The sequence below is a fragment of the Balaenoptera musculus genome, chromosome 10, assembly GCF_009873245.2.
Source record: "Balaenoptera musculus isolate JJ_BM4_2016_0621 chromosome 10, mBalMus1.pri.v3, whole genome shotgun sequence".
NCBI lineage: Eukaryota > Metazoa > Chordata > Mammalia > Artiodactyla > Balaenopteridae > Balaenoptera > Balaenoptera musculus.
In genome coordinates this window covers 90131986-90144875 of record NC_045794.1, presented here as the reverse complement: position 1 = coordinate 90144875, position 12890 = coordinate 90131986, and the positions used below count along the sequence as shown (strand labels likewise).

At 41.8% G+C, this 12890-nt stretch overlaps 1 protein-coding gene across 1 annotated transcript in view; it reads left to right on the top strand.

Moving 5' to 3' along the window:
• The window catches only part of SYN3 (synapsin III), a 451775-nt gene that overhangs the window by 90438 nt on the left and 348447 nt on the right, over nt 1-12890 (top strand). The window lies entirely within an intron of this gene.

The following is a 12890-nucleotide window of genomic DNA, read 5'->3' as shown; positions in this document are numbered from 1 at the left end:
TCCCGCAGTAGAACAGAATAAATGTTCAGAGACTCCCCTCCCAGGACATCACACCTAAAAGTACTAGATATAATATTTCCCCCCCAAATCTGTTTATAATATAAACAGCTGAACTGGAGGGGAAGTGAGGGAATTCTTCAGAAGACCAGAAATGTCAAAAAAGTATAAATCTGCAGGAGAGGTAGATAGTATATTAAAATATTCCTATCTAGTTAAGTACCCAAAGAATGGTACAGACTAGGTCCTATGAGGGTTTAGGTGGGGAAGAAATAGAATTCAGATTTGGGGAAGTAGAGACAACAGGAAGAAATTTGAGGAAAAGGTGGCATTTGTTCTGAGCCTTGTCAGATGGTAGAATATGGGCATTCTATGTGTTTTAAGAATAGGAAACAGTCTTTGTACAAACCAACAAGCTTAAAAAAGGAGTATGTTTGGGAAATTATGATAATTTTACTAAATCAGCCATCATTTACTGAGTACCTGCCATTTGCCAATGAAAACATTACATGGCTTCCTATTTCCAATAATGGTAGACCAACTGTAGGTTATCTGAAAACAACTTAAAAACTGGTTTTAAATAACGATAATCTTCAAAGCCATCAAAGAGTTGACATGACAGTAAGGACTTACCAGGAAGAGAATGATAGGGAAATGGAAATCCAGAGAGATAAATGAGTACAAAAGCTTCATTTTTCCTGAGAGTATTGCTATGTCTAGCAAATTTGAAAATTGGTTTTGATAGCCTAGCAGGGGCAAGGGAGAAAGAAAGAAATACACAGGTTTTCTCAAGGTATAATGGTAGACCCTACCCAAAATAAGCTGAGACCTCAAAGGACTACATCTCAAGGTGAATGTGAACTGTAGGTAGATGAGCCCTCACAAGTCACTGCAGCTTGAATTGCACTTTGATTGGCCTTCCAGGGAACCTCAAGCATTAAATTTAGTATATGGTAATCCCAGACATGCCAGAAGTAAAAGCAAATCCTGTGTAGTGGAAGGCACTTTCATCCTAGGCTTCGAATAATTATTCAGATAATTTTTTGTATAATAGCTAGCACATAGTCAAAAATAACCAGGCATAGACATTATGAATGAGAAGAAACAGGAAATATAGATAGCAGAAAGATACCCTCAAAAACACACATTCTTAAAAGAAAAAAATCATACATATTAAGTTGAAAAAAATCAGGTTGGAAGATATCTGCAAGGAATAGGAAACTATAAAAAATGGCACAACCAGTTTTATTAAAACCAAACAGAACTTCTAGAAATGAAAACTACAATAACCAAAATTATTGAAAGTGTTGTGTTTAATGGCATATTAGACACCATTGAAAAGGTGTTAATGAAATGAAAGGTAGAGCCAAAGAAATTATCCCAAATGAAGCACAAAGAGAAAAAAGACTGGAAATGCAGAAGAGATGGTTAGATCTCCTGAGAAGGTCTAACATTCATTTAGCCAGAGTTTCATAAAGGGAGGGAAAAGAGAATGGAGCAGAGGCAGTAAAATAAGAAATGATAGCTGAGAATCTTTCAGGAAGATAACCAAACTACCAACATCAGAAGCTCAACAAATTTAAAGCAGGATTACTAAAAAGAATTCTACAAAGACACAATAGTTTAAGTGCAGAAAGATAAAGAAAAATAAAAAGTAGCCAAGGGAAAAAGACAGATTACTCGATTGGAGTAACAGACTGACAGTTGGCTCTCAGGCAGCAGGGGTGGGAAGATATCTTCAGTGTGCTGAAAGAAAATAATTGTCATCCTCAGGGAAATGTATTTTATGAAAGAAGGCAAAATAAAAACATTTATAAAGATAAGACCTCACTAAGGGAAATTGTAAAGTATGTACTTTAGGCAAAAAGGAAATGATCTCAGAATAACATAGAGCAGCAAGAATACATGAAGAGCAAAGAAAGTGGAAATGCTAATAAACATTGTCTTCAAAAAACAATTAATAATCATAATGACATCTTATGGATTTTTAAAATATATGAAGGATTCAAATAAACCACAGTAAGTGAGTAGAGGCTGGGGCTAAATAGAATTAAGATGTTCTGAGGCCCTTGTATTGTCAGGGTGGAAAGTTAAGTATTGATTAATAATAGGCTTTGAAAAATTAAAGATGAAAATTAAAGAATTAAAGAATAAGTAAAGGTAATCTCTATGATAATTACTAAAAAAATAGAAACAGAATGTAGTACTTAAAAACGATGAGCGGGGCTTCCCTGGTGGCGCATTGGTTAGGAATCCACCTGCTAATGCAGAGGATACAGGTTCGAGCCCTGGTCCGGGAAGATCCCACGTGCCGTGGAGCAACTAAGCCTGGGCGCCGCAACTACTGAGCCTGTGCTCTAGAGCCCGCGTGCCACAACTACTGAAGCCCGTGCGCCTAGAGCCCGTGCTCCGCAAGAAGAGAAGCCACCGCAATGAGAAGCCCGCGCACCGCGACAAAGAGTAGCCCCCGCTCACCGCAACTAGAAAAAGCCCACACGCAGCAACGGAGACCCAGCGCAACCATAAATAAATAAATAAATAAATAAATAAATAAATAAATAAAAATTTAAAAATAAATAAATAAAAAACAGAGAGAAAAATAGAAATAATAAAAGAAAACAAGAAAGGAGAGAAAAACCAACGTTGAACAGGTGTTATAAATAACACAGAATGATAGGTTTAGATCCATATATATCAACAGGCTGGTATTCTGAATGGTGTGTACAGCAGTACTGGTTATTAAAATATTGAAATTTTTCTATACAAATTGATAAATAGCCTCTGACCTGAGCCCACTGAATGCCTTCAGCCACCCTTACTTACCCCATGGTTAGGCATGGCCATTGGACTACTCTTTTGTCCCCCAGTTCACCACACTCCTGTCCCCCATCCCATATCCTTGTTTCTCCCATGGTCAGAGGATGCCCAAACGTTGCAGGGGGGATACACCCTTGGAAGCAGTAGTTGAACCCCAGAGAGCAAATGCCTGGTTCCCTCTGTCCCTTCAAGGCTGTTTGCCTGTGAGTCCCCTAGAGTTGCCATCTCATGGTCACTTGTGAGAACTGCAGCTTTCTCAAAGTACCCTACAAGTTGCTAAATATTTTTATCACCAGTATATATGAGTAATTATATTAAATGTAAATGAACTCAATGCTCAATTCATAGAGCATCTACAGCAAGATTGTCAGAGTAGTTTTTTTGTTGTTGTTGTTGTTTTTGGCTGTGTTGCTTGTGAGATCTTAGTTCCCCGACCGGGGATTGAACCTGGCCCACGGCAGTGAAAGCCCGGAATCCTAACCACTAGGCCACTGGGAACTCCCCCAGAGTAGATTTCTTTAAAACACAACTATATTCCATTCAAGAGATTCATCTAAAACATAAGGCTATAGAATGTTTGAAAGTTAAAAGATGGAAATAAATATATACATTAAATAAACATATAAGTTAAATATTAAATAAGTTATAAATAAATATATATATACATACGTACTTATACACACCATGTAACAACTGGGCAAAAGAAAGCTAGCCAATATAGTTGTATTAATATCAGGGGGAAAAATAGACTTCCAGGTGAAAAGCATTACCAGGGAAAAGGAAGTAACCCATAAGGATAAAGGAGTCATTGACCAAGAAGAGATAATAATTTTAAATTTATAGGGCTCAAAAAAAGTGCCTCAAAATGTACTTCAAAAATTGGCAAAACTACAAGGAGAGATGAACAAGTCTGCCATCATGGGAGATTTTGAGAATGGTGCTACATATATACATTTATTTACTTCTCACAGCAGCCTCATTATGCACATAAAAACTGTAAAAAACATAAAATTCAACATTTAGGAATCTGTGTATGTTCATATATGCGATTATTTGTCTTATGTCTTGTTTCCCTGTCTGGGAAAGGGACTGGATCATCTTCTTTGTAATATGTAGAAATGAGAGCATCTATTCCATTAATCCCCAAATTTGGCTGCAAATTAGAATCACCTGGGAAATGTTTTAAAATCCTGATATCCAGGCAATAGGAAAAACCAATTACACTAGACTCTCTGAGGGCAGAACTTAGGTATTGGTAGCTTTAAAACTCCCCAGGTGATTCCAGTGGGCAGCCTGATGGAGAATCTCCCCAGATTGCTTGCACATTGGCCCTGAACTGGGGCTGGGCCATCTGTAAAGCTGAGTATCCTGGGGGTGTGCTGCCTGAAGAAGATCACCTTGCAGAAATGGATATCTCAAGCCTCATTCTAGACCTGCCATCTTCTTCCAAAATTTATTAAAATGTTTACAAAAATAAGTTTACGAAACTGTTCTAGGTGATTCTTAATCAGCTAGTCTCCCAGCACTTAAGAATGGCAGGCTTGGAAGATAGTTGTAATGGTTTGAATTGTGTCTCCCCAGAAAAGATGTGTTAAAGTCCTAAGACTAGTACCCCAGAATGTGATCTTCTTTGGAAGTAGGATCATGGCAAATGTAATAAGTTAAGGCCATACTGGAGTAAGGTGGGCCCTTAATCCAATGTGATTGGTATCCTTATAAGAAGAGGGAAGCTTGGACACAGAGACACAAGGAAAAACCATGTGATGATGGAAGCAGAAATTAGAGTGATACAAGACAAGGAATGCCAAGGATTGCCATCCATCAGCAGAAGCTAGGAGACAGGCATAGAACAAATTTTCCCTCAGCCCTCAGAAGAAACCAACTCTGCTGACACCTTGATTTCAGACTTTGAGCCTCTAGAACTGTGAAAGAATAAATTTCTGTTGTCTTAAGCCATGCAGTTTGTGGTACTTTGTTAAGGAAGCCCTAGAAAACTGATACAGTAGTGCTTCTCATATTTTAAAGTGCATACAAACCCCCTAGAGATCTTGTTAAAATGCATTCCCATCCATTAGGTCTTCAGGTAGGACCTGAGATTCTGAGTTTCCTACAAGTTCCCAGATGAAGCCAATGCTGTCAGTCCTGTGACCTTGATTTGAGCACAAAGGCTTCCAGATGATGTTGATGATTCTGGTGGAAGACCATAAGCATCAGCAGCCAGGGCTGTGAGGCTACTTGAGTAGCCAGGGCTGTGAGGACAGTGCCAATATAGCCAAAGCCCTGGGTTCTAGGATCCATGGAACTGTTAAGATTTATTTTGTCCATGCCCAGGATGGTGCTTACAATCTCAGCCCAGCAGCTTATTTCGGCGAGCCACATGTTACAAGGTGCCAGACCTGCAAGAATGTGCACACAAACCAGGTAGCCCCAGCCTGACTCACACTGCATCCTGCAGGTGAAGAGTCAGTAGAATCTTCCTCCGGCATGTAGTGCCATACCAAGCCCTAGCTGTGGTCTCCCAAAGCAGGAATGTTGAGCAGTGCTCTTGCCTCACAGTGTATTCTTTCAAAGAGACTTAGGTGTTGCATTGAAAATGCCCTTAAGCACTTCCAAGTATTCAATAAGAGCAAAGGTGAGATCTTCTAAAGTCTTGCTCGTGGGGAGCACCTTCAGGGAAGATGACCAAGATGGGTGGTAGAGCAGACCACTGCTGGTTTTCTCCAGCATCTATTCCTCCTGCTTTGGGGAATAGCAACTAGATTTTCCATTGGGGCAACCCTTCCCCAGCTTGCAGTCTGTGTGGTGTCTAGAGCTGACAGCAATAACCAGCCCTAGAATCAGAATGTCACACTGGGGGAAAAAAAAAAGCCTGGGACCCAAGCCAGGGCAATGAGAATTCATGTGAGGCTTTTGCTGGAACTCTTGGGTGAGAGACACATGTGTTCTGCCGGGGCTGCTGAGCTGGTGGGATGAACTCCTGGAGCTACTGGTGGCCATGGCTCTTTCTCTTAGAGGGAAGGATCTAATGAGAATGAATCCAAGGCAAAGGAAAACACAGCCAAGATGAGAAGGAGAGTCAATGACCTGCTGATGTTATTCAAGGCCCTGGATCCAGACTCATCTCCAAGCTGGAGCCAAAAAAATCCTTTTTGATGAAGCCAGCTTGAATTGCACACACAGAATTCATGAATTTTGATTTATTTAACAAACACTTTATAGCATTTCCTACGTGCTAGGCACTGTCCCAAGCACTTAACATGTATTGACTCATTTCATCCTTTCAACAACCCTATAAAATGTATACTATTATCATCCACATTTCTAGATGAGAAGATTGAAGCACCAATAAGTTGGGTAATGGAATCAAGGTCTCCAGCCAGTAAGGGTCAAAACTAGGATTCAAGCCTAGGTAGTTGGCTCCAGAGCCTTTGTGTCACCACTTACTGGACTGCCTTTTTAACAAGGGGAAGATTGTTTCATAGTTAGAGCTGCTTAAAGAGGCAGTAAGTTCCTCATTATGAGTAGTATGAAAAAATACAATTAGACGGTAGACAAATACTGAGGGGATCCAAGAATCTGAATTTAGACAGTGAGAACTTAGTGAAATAAGAGGGCACTCATTAGTAAAATGAAAACATATGAAAGTATGAAACTGATAAAGGTAATTATTTAGTCAAATTAAGAATACTCTGGCAATACTGTAATGGTGGTGTGTAAATCACTTTTAACTTTAGTAAAAAGGTTAAAAGACCAGAACTATTAAAAATAACAATAGCTACAATGATTAATGAATATACAATATAAAAAGATGTAAATTGTGGCATCAAAAACATAAAATATAGGGAGGGGCAAGTAAAAGTAGTTTTTGTATGTGATTAAAGTTAAGTTGTTATCAGCTTAAAATAGACTGTACTATAAAATTTTTTATGTAAGCCTCATGGTACCCATAAAGCAAAAACCTATAGGAGATACACAAAACAGAAGAAAGGATTCAAAGCAAACCCCTACAGAAAAGCATCAAATCATGAAGGAACCCAGCAAGAGAGGAAGAAAGGACAAAGGAACTACAAACCAGCCAGAAAACAGTTAACAAAATGGCAATAGTACTTTAAATAACTATTTTAAATGTAAATAGATTAAAATTTTCAATTAAAAGACATAGAGTGGCTGAATGAATTGAAAGAAAAAAAGACCCAACAATATGCTGCTTAAAAGAGATTCACTTTAGCTTTAAATACACTCATAGGCTGAAAGTGAAGGGCTGGAAAAAGATATTCCATGCAAATAGAAACCAAACAGAGCAGGGTTAGCCATACTTATTTCAGACAAAATAGACTTTAAGTAAAAAACTGTAATAAGGGACAAAGAAGGATAGAAATTTTGTTATTCTCTTACTCACATTACCCTTGTCCACTGCATGGCATCTGGTCCTGTTGAGCCCACCCCAGGCCAGCATGAGTGGACTCTGGGTCTGTGCTGGAAGCAGCAGGAAGTAGAGATTTCTCCCAGGTGCTGAGTGTGGCTCAGGCTCATGTGGGGTACAGGATGTGTGTGTTGCTCTCCCTTAGAAATCTGTTGCTCAGACCTGAGATTCTACCTCTCTCTGAACCTCAGCTTCTTCATCTGTAAAAGGTAATTGTATTATTTTATATAGTTTTTGTAAGGGTTAAATGAGACATGTGTGAAAAGTTTGTTTATTCATTCCACAGATGTTTATTAAGGGCCTACTGTGTTCCAGGTTCCATTCCAGATATTAAGAATTGTATCAGACAGGGGCTAGGTAGAAAACAGAATTCATCCCCAAATGGTTTAAATAAAGAAATAAAGAAATTTTAAAAAAGGAATCACTTACGGAGGGGTGTGTGGGGCTCAGGGAACATGAGGCATCCAATAACAACAGCAAGAAGCCATTATCATCATTAGGGGTGAAGGGACAAGGAGAGGAAGTAGAATTAATAGACTCAATCCAGAAGGTTTCACCTAGACTTGGGCAGGAGAGCCATGCAGTTGAAGCAATAGTTGTAGAGGAACTTAGCTACCTCCAAAGTCCTGCACTGAAGCAGGGTGGGCGCTAGGAAGAAGTACCACCACCCTCCTCTCCCCCTGCCCTCCAGTCTCCTGCTGGGACCTCACTTTGGCCCAGTGAGCAAGAGAGCCCGATAGGTACTGTCCACAGAGTTCAGCCTCCTGGGGCTCAGAGCAGGGCAGAGAAGAATGGGGTGGGGGCAGGAGGGCCCCAGAAGAGAATAACTCTCGTAGGAATCACCGGTAAACAAAACAGTCCACATCTCTGCTCAAGGCCAGATTCTACTAGTGCTTTGTATATGGCAAAGTATTACACACGAGTTGGTTAAATCATGGGTAATTGTAGTAATTAAACTGATAGCACCCCTTACTCTGGTTTCTGTCAAACATCCAAACTAAGGGTGGACTGCCAGCCAACTCGAGGTGCTCAAGAGCAACTCAGACAGTCCAGGTTCTCAGTAAAGTTGTGTAATTCTATTTAGAGAGCAGAGCAGGGGCCATTCCAGGACATGTTAAGATTCATGCATTGTGGATGGCTGTTGCCATTCTGGGCCCAAATTCAAGCCTGGCTTCACAGTGGAGCAATAAAAAAGGGCAGCCGTGTCCATACAGCCAGATGGGATTCAAAATACAAGACAGGAGAAACCAAGAATGAAAAACACCCACGGAGGCAGATGTTAATGAGGTCCCAGCCTAATTACACAAGCCCTGCTCTCAGTGTCCAGCATTAGGCAACACTAAATTATAGGCACCCATTCAAACCACAGTGGCTGATAATGTGTCTCCGCTCATTAGAAGGTCAGACCTCAGAGAGGCTTGAAGAGAAGGAGCCAGAAAGCTTAAGTAACACAAGACCTTGAGGAAAGGCATTGAAGACTCTCAAAAACTACCCCTGGTACCCACCCCAGGATTACTGTTTCCAGGGGCGATATTCGGGGCAAGATGGAGATGTGTGGGCCTGTCCCAGAGGAGGAGTTATTTTACAAAATCTTAGATGTCCAGAGTCTCTTAGAGTTTTCTGTGTGTCCTCATTTTACAGGTGGGCAAATTGTGCCCCAGGTGGCAAGGAGGAAGATGACTTGTCCAAATCCTCCTAACATGTTAGCTTTTGTGTCAGGATCAGCTCTCAATCCTGAACATCTATCCTGAGAACTCTCAAACATCCCATCAAAGAATATTATAAAATCATGTTTATCTCACACATAATTGCTCAAAGTCTTCTGAGCTTCCTGAACTTGGAATTTCAAATTCCAGATATTCATTCATTCAACAGATATTTATTGAGCAAATTCAGAGTGCCAGGCACCCACCAGCAAATCACAAAGAGCTCAGATTCTACTGTCCCTTTGTGGTGCCTGTGTCTGTTTGGAAAAGTGCTTCCTTTAATTCTCCTAAGTGGTTACACACACACTGAGCTTTTCCTACTTTCCTTTCTTTCATTCATTAAAGATGTACCAGACATAGAGGATATAGTAGTGAACAAAATAGACAATAGCCTTTGTGGAGCTGACATTTAAGCTACAGAAACTGACAACAAATAAGAAAACAAATATGCAATCTAATGGCAGGTCGTGAGAAAAGGTTGAAGCAAAAGATGAGATAGACAGTGACTGGTATTCGAGGTGGGGTGATCAGGGAAGGCTTCTCTGAGGAGGTGACTTGAGTAGAAACCTAAATAATGTGAGCAGAGTGAGCACTGTGGACTTGGAAGAGGAGCTTCCCTCTCTCTCTCTTGACTTTGAGTGGATGTGCACACAGGTAAGGGGCAGCTTTGGGGCCAGAAGAGGCAAAGAAGGAAGGCAGAGACCTCCTTTGGCCTGGTGCACTCATGTCCCCTTCTCTACCTTCTTCCCTAAAGTTGAATTTGGCACCCCCTCCTCTGTGCCAAAAAGCATCTAGGACTTGCCAGGTAGGTGGCGTGGCTTCATGGCTGAAAGCCCACCTACAGGGGGCAGAGCAGACCACCTGGGGTGGGTCTCAGCTTTCCCTTCTGCAAGCTGGGAGGCCCTGGATTAGTCCTTCCACCTTCCTAGCTCTTGGTTTCCCCATTTGTAAAGTGGGAAGAAGTAACCCGTGCTTCTGAGAATGATACGTATGAAGTAGGTAAGCGGTGTCTGGGGACAGTCCTTGCACCCCCTCTTCCTTCCTCCTGAAACACTCCGCAGATGTTACCATGTCGCACCCTTTCAAATTTCTGATCAAATGCCACCTCCTTGGAGAGACCTTGCCAGACCATACTGTCCCCACACTCGAGCCCCAACTGTACATTTTTTTCCTTCAAGCAGTCGTCACTGCCTGAAACTATAGATAGGTAAATAGGTGGATGATAGATGATTCATTGATTGACTGATTGATTGATAGCTGATAGATTAGGTACATTAATAAAATATATTAATGTAATATTATTATAATGTATAATGTAAACTAATATATACAGATGATATGCTTTATGTAATTAGATTAGATAATACATTAATATAACAATATTAACATTATAATCAATGTATATTATATTATATTTTGATTATATAATGTAATTATTATATTACAGATATAGATAAGATGCGCCATTTATATCATTTATTTTTTATATTATTTTCTAGAAGAGGCAGGGACTTTGTTTTGCTCCCCCATATTCCCAGCCCCTAGACCAGTGCCTGTCATGTATCAGTTTCTCAATAATTATTTGTTCAATGAATGAAGGAATGAACCAACCCTTAACCAATGGCTCTGTGTTCTTGTTCTTACTGCTCTCCCTGCATTGTGATGGATTCAGGAGAGCAGTAATCATTATTTACTTCTCATGTCTCCCACTGGACTGGACCTTCCTTGAGGATCGGGTTAAGGACTGTTTTTCCAAGTTGTACCCCCAGCGCCTGGCTCAGTGCCGAAATCTTTGCTGAAGGCATTCAGGACTGGCTGACTCTTCAAATGAATAAGAATCCCACAACTTTGCAAAGTAAAAAGCTCACAACTGAGAGGACCCCAGCCAGCTTGCACCAGGCGTGGACTTGCTGACCAGCACACCGCCCACCGCCTTCTCTCCCCGGGAGGGGACGGGGTCTGGGAGGCCAGGGACAATGAGGCATTGAGGGTCCCAGCAGAGCAGCCTTGGTGGGGGAAGGCCCGATCTATCTCTTTGCCCAGGGCCTTTGCCCTCAGCAGTGCAGGAGAAAGCAGAATCCCTGGGGACTTGCAGAGGTAGAGCGTGGGAACGGGAAGAAAGCAGCACAAGAAAGAGACAGTGAGAGCCTGTAAAGAAATGCCAGGCTCCGCTACCCATGCGTCTCCAGCCAACAAGCCAGCGGCAGGTCTGCCAGCTCCCCCAGGAGTGGAGCAGAGCACTGACAGAGAAAAACAGTGTGGCTCCTGCTTCCCAGGATCATAGAAATTGGGGACGGGAGAGCCTCAGAGGCCACCGGAGAGCCCCTGCCCGCCCCACACGCACCTTCCTTCTCACATGCTGCAGCCACTCCCAGGAATGGCTCCCGCACTGTGTCCCACTCTGCCATCCCGGGGCACCTGCTCCCAACCTGGCACGATCCACTGTGGGAGAAATTGCCTGATGGTTACTTCACCCTTTTGATTTTGACGTCCTGTTTCTCATTCAGAAGCCATCACCTTTTACTAACAGGTTACCGGGTACCTGGGGACTTCTCAGTGGCAGGTAATTTGATCCCCTTTTTGAAAGAAGTGAAGGAACATCTTCTGAGAAGGGTAATGCCTGTTCCAAGGTCATACAGAGAATGAGTAGGGGAGTGGGGTTCACACTCCCATGACTTCATGTCACACTTCCCTTCTACCTGGTTGGCACAGCTTGATGCTAGAAACAACACTAGCATTAGTGCTAGGTGATCCTGGGTTCGAATCTTGACTCCCCACTTACTATTTGTGTGACTGCACAAGTAACCTCATTCCCGGATTCCCATGTTCTTCAATTGTAAAATGGAAGCGTTGCCTACTTTGAGGGCCGAAAGAGGAAGTCTGCTAATGCCTGAAACATAGTGGCTGCTCTTGAAATGTTCAGCCTGCCCCTTCCTTGCCCTCCCACCCCACAACTCCTTCTGCACACTCTTCCTTTCCTGGCCCCTGAGTGATTCTGGTGGACAGGGGGAGGGGAAGGAAGAGACTGTCTAGGGCCCCTTCCTCACCCCAGGCAACATGGAGGAGTGATCCGTTTACAGTTTGCTCAGTGTTTTCAGACTCTGTCTCTTCATTTAAGCATGTCCATCTGCTTCCGAAGGGCTGATTGATCCACCGGTTCAGTGACTTTCAACCTTTCCCATGAAGGCGAATAATTTAAGACACCTCCCCTCCCCCCAGGCCTATTTATTAAAATACAGGTACTTAGGCCCCATTACCAGAAAGTCTGGTTCCTGGGTGGGGCCCAGGAATCTGCATGTTGTCAAACTCTACCTACAAGGTTTCAAGACCAGGAGTCCAAGGACTTTGCTTTAAAATCCATTGCACAACTAGCCTATGAAGAAGAGCCGCAGGCAGACAACGAAAACACAGAATGGAATGATACATTATTTGATTTTATTCTGTGTAGTTTTAAAGTAAGTGTGGAAATATTAGCAACAGTCATATACAAAAAAAAACTGAACTTGCTTAAAGAAGTTACAGGTTCAAAGTCTAGCTCTACTAGTTACTGACTACGGGGCTTTAGAACAGTAAGTGTTTCCTTTCTGAGTGTGTTTCCTCATTTGTACATGAGGATGACAATTCTAACTTCATAGGACAGTGGATAGAATCAAAAGAGCTAATAGGTATGAGCATACTTGATAAATTATGAAGTAGTGTATAAATGTTAGATGTTATATTAAGATGAACAGTTTTCTCTGGGATGTCTTCATTTTGCTAATAAAGAGTATTTCTGTGCTGTTAAGCCTATTTTCAGGCATTCTGGAATATATCACTTTACCTTCTGTAGTGTTTGTCCTGATGGCAGTGAAGTTTCTGAAAAGGAAGTCAACCCTTGGACAATCAACCCTTCATTGAATGAGGTAGCCTCAGAGATGGAACCAGTGCCATCCTCCCTAGATGATACA